This window comes from Silene latifolia, chromosome X (assembly GCF_048544455.1).
Source record: "Silene latifolia isolate original U9 population chromosome X, ASM4854445v1, whole genome shotgun sequence".
Lineage (NCBI taxonomy): Eukaryota > Viridiplantae > Streptophyta > Magnoliopsida > Caryophyllales > Caryophyllaceae > Silene > Silene latifolia.
The window spans coordinates 145,475,024-145,483,321 of NC_133537.1; positions in this window are offsets into that span (position 1 = coordinate 145,475,024).

An 8,298-nucleotide genomic window follows, 5' to 3' on the forward strand; every position below is an offset into this window, starting at 1 on the left:
TTTAAATTACTAGTCAATTTGTTGAATATGATTTATTTAATTTGTAAATGATATTTAATTTGTTAAATATGCATTTTAAATTAAAACATGACATAAGACATGTCACATGTCACATGACATACAATTGTACAATTGACAAAAATAAAATGGACTCCATATTACACACATAAACCGAAATTAGTGGGCATTGTGAGATGTTTTGTCTTTTTCCATTTGTCTTATTCACTTGTCCAATATGCTTGATAGTGACATGACTATGGACAAAGGCTTACACATTTGTCTTGTGAAGACAAAAAGAAAAAGAATTATGGTCTATAGACTACAAGAGGCCACCGGTTTTTTGTGTAGATAATAGAGAGATTTTTCTCATTTTTTATTCATTCTTACATATTTTTATGAAAATACCTCTCTCTCTCTCTCTCTCTCTCTCTCTCTCTCTCTCTCTCTCTCTCTCTCTCTCTCTCTTGTTCTTCATAAAAGTACCTTTTATGAATCTAATTTATATGAATCAATAACTAATAATACTAGTAGTAGTATATGAGTATTAGTAATCAATTTTAAGGTAAACCACATTACAAATATCTAGTACATATTAGTTTGTGGGATTTTGGGATAGTCATGGGTGCTACTAATTGGAGGGCTTCTATTTTGAAGTCATGAATGTTCATCCATTATTGGAAAGCTCAAGAACTAACAAGAAGGAGATCTTATTGGTGCCAATTTGATGACCGAAATTTAGATGGTGAGAAATCGATTTTCTTATCTTTTCTTATTTAGTTTGCATGCATAAGATCTAAGTTAATTTTGTGACTAAATTAATTTGTAACATATAAGAATATGTTCAGTAATGAGATGTAGATTTCTAACAAGTGGTATCAGAGCACAAGGTTGTTTACATGCAAATCGGTTATTGTTTTTCCGAGTTATACGATTAACATATAAAACTTATAAATTTGTGTTTATTATGACATATCACGAAATTTATTATGCATGTTAAAGTTTCTGGTCCTAAAATGTTTTAGGATATTTTGGTATAATTTATGGATTTTATTGTTCATTTTATATAATAATGGCATTAAAATGTGATTTTTATGATAAAAATGTCATTTTTGGACGAAAAATAGCTAAACTTCGAATTTTCCATGGGCTTTTGGATATGTTTTCACATATATTATTTTTAGATGATCAGGAAATTTTCAGAAGTTTTGGAGTTTTTATGCTCGAAATATGGATTTTTCATGATAAAAATCGAATTTTAATGAAAAATAGGTTAATATGAGATAAATTTCGAATCTGGTCATAGAAACTTAGTATGTTGTCACATGAAATTTTACAAGATGTGTGTAAAATAATAGGCTATAATGAAGTCTTCATGCATGATTTATGAATTTTTGATGAAAAATAGCATAAATAGTGACTTAATTAGTGAAAAATTGCTAAAACATACTTCATGACTAGGGAAAAACGTCACATGTTGCATTTTATTATCGTTTTCAGATCTAAAATTGAAAAGTTGATGAATATATTTTTTCGCATGTTTTTATGATTTTAATTGATAAATCCGATAAACCGCAACATAGTTTTTCCCGATAAATTTCGAAATTTTAACCTATGTTTTTGGACGTTATGAGTGTCATGGTATTTTTCCAGAATGTTCATGAGTTTAAATTTCAAATTTTGAATTTATCTGAAATTTTTGTGATTTATTTGAAGTTTATACCATTTTATTGGTAATTTTGAGTCCATTAATGAACAATTTTAAGATATATAAGTTAATTATAGTCAAATGGTTAGTGGAGACTAATTTTGAGTCCTAAGTTGGTTAGGGTAATTAACTTGTGCATAAATATGAATTTATGTAATTATTGTGATTATAAAATGTTAAATCACGCAAATCCGTAAAAACCGTTTAATATACGATATTGGCTCCTTAAAGGCAATTTAGCATAAAAATTGGGCATGTTCATACATATTATAATGCTGCATTTTATTTATGATTGTCATAATTTTATTTTATGTAATTTTCACTTAGTATGGCCTTAGTTTTTAATTGGTATTACCCGAAATGTATGGGAATATCTATTCGGTTGTAATTTATTGTGATCTCGTATTACCGTTTTGTAATTTAATAGATTTATTTTATTTTAATTACAAATGTATAATAGGAAATTATGTAATTTGTTATGTAACTTATTTTTTCCGGAGTTCCTTGAAGACGGTGTCACTCAAGAAGGCGATACATAAAGACGGTGTTACCTCGAGATGCGTGCCAAGAACCGAAGTTCAAGGGACCAATGGAGTTGGTTTCCAAATATGTAATAGTAAATTCGATTTTCTATTTTAGGAAGGCCATACTAGGATTTATTTTTATGCTTTGCATTTTATTTATATGTCGCATGCATCGCTAAATCGCCATAACTAAAACATGCATTGTCATTTTAATCGAGTTTATCGACCGTGTCAATTAGAATTATCGTAGTTCACCGCTTTAGTTCACTTAAAACGTGATAGATAATAAATTGACATGACCTCTCGCTAAAATAATCAATTGAGACATAGCCTTACCAAAAAGTAGAAACCATGAAAACCTATTTCGTGAGGGAGTGCACTCGGCCACACCGGGGTACAAACCTTGTTACGTAGGGGAAGTGGGTGATAAATGTCTATCCACCGAATTTATGTTAATGAAGGGTATTTCGGCACACCGTGCCCTAAGTTGATATGAGTTTGGATCATGGACACATTTATTCGAAATTTGGGTTGAACTCAATGAAAGTATTCACGACGTATTTCCGGATGTGTTTCGGGCTAGAGATAAATATTAATGTAATTTTATCGACCAAGAGTTCTAAAAATAGAATCGATTAAAGAGTTAATCCACCGAGTTATATTAATAAAGGGTATTTCGGCACACCGTGCCCCATGTTAATATGAATTTGGATCTTGGAATCATTTATCATAGTTGGGTAGAGGTCACTATGTAAATGCTTTACTTGTTATTTACAAGTATTATTATAACGATGAATGTTTTTGTTTTCATTATTCCGTTATCATATTGTTCTATTTCTTCACCACAATTCATATACGATATCATTTCGATTTTTGATTCAAATCTCCATTAAAACATCGTAACTAAAGACAAATATGAATTTGCTTCTAAAACCTCAAATGAACCATTGCTAAGGATCTCTTGTAAAGAGTATAGATTAAAGTTATTCATTATCAAACAGGTTTTTGATTCTTGACTAACACATCTACTTACAATGGATTGTTTTTCATATACTTAATTAAATTAAGTACCTTGAAGCGATAAATTGTTTTGGTAATTAGATTTGTCGGAAATCGTAATAGACCAAAATACCGCAACCACTTCAATGAAAGTTTTAAGACTAAATAAACGAATGAGGAGTAGTCTTCATGAATATAATTTTGTTTCTCAAAGCAAAGACTCATTGAAATAAGTGGGAGCATTCTCTTAAACCGTTAAGAAAGGAATGAGGTTCAAAGAAGTAAAATTAGAATGGAATTGATACAAGGTAATGTTAAAAGTAAAGTTATTGAGAATAACGATACTAAACCTATCAATCCCGACCGATAAAGTTTCCACTGTCTTAAATGTTGGACACTAGAAAGGAAACTACCCCAAATTATTGAAGAATCAACAAGTTAGTTGTGAGACATATAATGGGACCTTCTTCTTTAAATGTTTATTTGATTAAACATAAATTTTGCTAGTACTACTTCGTCAATATTAGAAACCAGTGGAGGTTTTCATCATTGTATTCGACACATAAGATGATCAGAATATGACGACTAGAAACAATAATGTCGAGAGATAGAGTAATTGTGTACTCAATCTAGTTTTTGGATTCAAAGTTGTACTTAATTGTGACTATTAAGTGCATAAACTCTAAATAAGAATATAAACTTGTTAAGATACAAAAGAGGTTTCACTTTTATGACCCTATACACCATATTTTGATGTAGGGCTAGCCCATTATCAAGGTGATTATATTCTAAACCAAACTAGAATGATATGTCTTGAAGATGATGCAAGACTCAAATTGGTAACCTAAGATTAAACCTTAGATTTTGGAATGATGAACGCAAAGAGTTATCGAGTACTCTTGAAACCATTAGATCTTATGGTATATGCATATCTTGTATTCAAAGGAAGATGTCTCGTGCTTTTTGGTTGAAAAGGAGATCGAGGTTGTAAATCATTGATCCAAAATAGGTTGATCATTCTCTTTTACCAACGATTTAAGTTGACGCTAAAATGTTCACTTAATAAGGTAAATAAAGAAATCTTTGAAGAAGTTCAAAGTGTTCAAAGATTCACGATTTAGTCGTGATGGGATTATCGAAGTGAAGACTTTGATATAAGTTAAAGGAAATGTGATATAGTATCACAAGTTAATATCTCTTAGCACGCATTATGGGATGATGTGTGGTTGGATAAGAAATCAAATGCTATTCGGTATGGTTTGGACTTCAATCAAGTTACTTTGAATTACTTGATTCTTTTGGGGATTTTATCATTTTGTCTAAGTTGTTTTTCCACTAAATCTAAACGAATCATATGAGATATGAAATGGTAGGGTACCATGTTTGTTAGTTTTCACAAGAAACAAATGCTCATTTTTCCCTTTCAATTATCACGAGTACGACGGGTTTGCGGCTCGTGAAGCTGTCTTTCTAAAATACAAGTTTATTTCTAGAAGACAGAGTGGGAGAAATTATTCAAGAGCCACAAAGAATGCCACAAAGAATGTTATGTCGCAAGAAACTGGTCTTTCTTAGCTACATGAGACGTTTTGTGTAAGATGTTGTTCTTTAAAACCTAGGAGGTTAAACTCGTCACTTGTTGAAAATGATGAATTCATGCTACTTTTAAGAAAGTAAAGAGCTTATAAACTTACAAAAGAAATCGTTTGATTCAAGTTGATTACTTCTAGAAAGTAATGAACATATGACTTACATGAAAGTGTTTAAAGTCACAACTCAATACAAGGCTTAGAGCCATAAAAATCCGAAATAAAAGGTTTACTTAGTGACAAAGGGTTTTGCACTAATAAAGAGAAATTTCAAAGCTTGATTGGTAGCAAAGGGTTTTGCACTAGTTAAAATGCTTAAGTCTATTTGGATCTTCTTAGGGATTGTGTTTCGTTATGAAATACATAGCGAGTGAATCTAAAACCCACTTCTTCAATTAGAAGGAATGTATTCAATACATGTCATGAGTTTTATAGATTCTTACAATCCTAAGATAACGTGAAACTTAAGAGAGGGTCTTAAGTAGGACATCAATGAGTTGTCATGTTATAAAACTTTTCTCGATAAGTCGAGAAGTTGTGTTTATACATGGAGTTTAGTGGGAGTTACGGAAATTTTAGTAGTCTTATATGTGGATGACATATTGATCATTGCGAATGATTTAAGACTTTTGGAGTATTATAATACATCTTTAATATCGGGATTTATGGAGATAAATATACATGATATTAGCGTCAAATAAGAAGTCTTATGTTTATAAGATTCATGACTAGTTCAATCAAGTTGAACAAATTTGATTGATTCCATTCTGCTTCCGCTGCCGAATCAATTAAATAGGAAATGATGTACAAACACTTCATATACTTTGAGTATGATGAATTGTTTCAAAATCGAAATTTAAGTAGCCATATTGATTACCCTTAAGTGTTTGCAAAAGCATTAAGGATATAATGCAAAGTGTTTTTGATGCAATTTTGTGTAAGAGTGTTACACAAGAGATAATTGACAATTGAGATTGCGCATGGTTTGCGACAAAACCATAATCAAAACACATTAGGATGGTTAAGATACCATTGTGGCTATGTTATTTAAGAAATAGATTTTCTAGAATCGTTCTAGGCAATAAAGAACAATGAGGAATATTTACAACGGAGTTTGAGTACACTTGCAATCATGGGATGTGCAAGAAGGATGAATCCCGAACACTGTGAAAACTGTGGGAGCTATTCTTAGGCTAGAGGGCCTATGTCTTGATTGGATCTCGACACGTACTCAGAAAGTTTTGTGATGCAAATGTATACATTACAAAGTAAAACGAGTATGTAGTAAGGTTCCGTAAGGTACAAGAAGTTGATAAAACCTACTAACCAAAGCCTTCTCATAGGCTAAACATGATGAGTCATGTAATTTCAATTGAATTGAAATGAACAACTACATACAAGATCAAATTAGATTATAGAACATGAAATAGTAATCAGGCACTGACTATTCATATGTGATAATCGCATTTGTCGTTCGAGTTTTTACTTTAAAAACTCCTTTTATACTTTGTTACATCCAAACGGGTTGTAGAGACAACATTGAACCCCGTTAAAGTGAACACGGATTAGCATTGTATTTGCCCATAGTCACTTGTATGAGGTGACGTCTCGAAGTGACTAGAGTGTGATGCGATTGATGGCAAGTTCAAGTGCCATAGAGTCATGTGAGATGACTAGTCGATCACATAGGCAGACTGTTAGGAACACTTTGTCGGGCAGTGACCGCTTATAGAGTTCTGGCAAATTTATATAGCCTGGTCGTGGCGAGAGCTACTATAGTATTCTAATGAGTCGATTCTTTTGACTAAAGACTGTTCGCCTAAGATGGCACAGTTTCAGATTAACTTTTATTTGTGTTACTACGACCTTCGTAAATGGGGTCAAATGGGCATATTTTGGGTTATGATGGCTGTGGCTAGTCGAAGGGAATAAGTGCGATATGAATTGTCCACCCCTTTGTCAGGGTTAAAACAATATCTCAGGGCCACTCGAGGAGTAATGAACTGGAAATGCGTGGCCACGCTCGGATGGTATCTATGGTAGATAACTCCGGTCAATCAGTTATTCTCCAGATCGAGGAAACCACTCTCGATATGATCACTTGCAAGTACGACCCGAAAGACACCTTGCATTGAGTGGGAGATAGTAATAGGACAAGAGAATTGGTGATGCACACTTGTCGAGGATAAGTGGGAGATTGTTGGAGTAAGTGTCCCCGACAATAATGCGATCACAATTGTTGATCATATTGATCACATATTTATATCTCATACCGAGAATACGAAAGGGATGATACATTACATATATAGTCAACTGGTCCACACATATTGGTAATGATTGGCTGACTAGAGTTTGACATTACTGTCATGTGACGGTGGTGATCAGTTGATCCCTTGAGGTCACACCTAAAGGACGATTCCCTTAATTGAAAAGGTTAATTAATTGTATGACGATACAGATTAATTAATTCCTTAAAATTGAACAAATTATTATAAGAGAGAGAAATGACATCTTATTATAATGTGATTAAATGAGATTTCATTTAGTAATTTAAGAAGTTATATTACTAAAATTAATCGGTGTTTGCGAAACACGCGAGATGAGAATGATAAGTTAGTTATAATTACAAGATATTGTAAATTATACTAACTAATAATTAAATGACCATTTTATGAGAAAGTAATTTTAAATTATTAGTCAATTTGTTAAATATGATTTATTTAATTTGTAAATGATATTTAATTTGTTAAATATGTATTTTAAATTAAAACATGACATACATGTCACATGTCACATGACATACAATTGTACAATTGACAAAAATAAAATGGACTCCATATTACACACATAAACCGAAATTAGTGGGCATTGTGAGATGTTTTGTCTTTTTCAATTTGTCTTATTCATTTGTCCAATATGCTTGATAGTGACATGACTATGGACAAAGACTTACACATTTGTCTTGTGAAGACAAAAAGAAAAAGAATTATGGTCTATAGACTACAAGAGGCCACCGGTTTTTTGTGTAGATAATAGAGAGATTTTTCTCATTTTTAATTCATTCTTACATATTTTTATGAAAATACCTCTCTCTCTCTCTCTTGTTCTTCATAAAAGTCCCTTTTATGAATCTAATTTGTATGAATCAATAACTAATAATACTAGTAGTAGTATATGAGTATTAGTAATCAATTTTAAGGTAAACCACATTACAAATATCTAGTACATATTAGTTTGTGGGATTTTGGGATAGTCTTGGGTGCTAGTAATTGGAGGGCTTCTATTTTGAAGTCATGAATGTTCATCCATTATTGGAAAGCTCAAGAACTAACAAGAAGGAGATCTTGTTGGTGCCCATATGATGACCGAAATTTAGATGGTGAGAAATCGATTTTCTTATCTTTTCTTATTTAGTTTGCATGCATAAGATCAAAGTTAATTTTATGACTAAATTAATTTGTAATATATAAGAATATGTTAA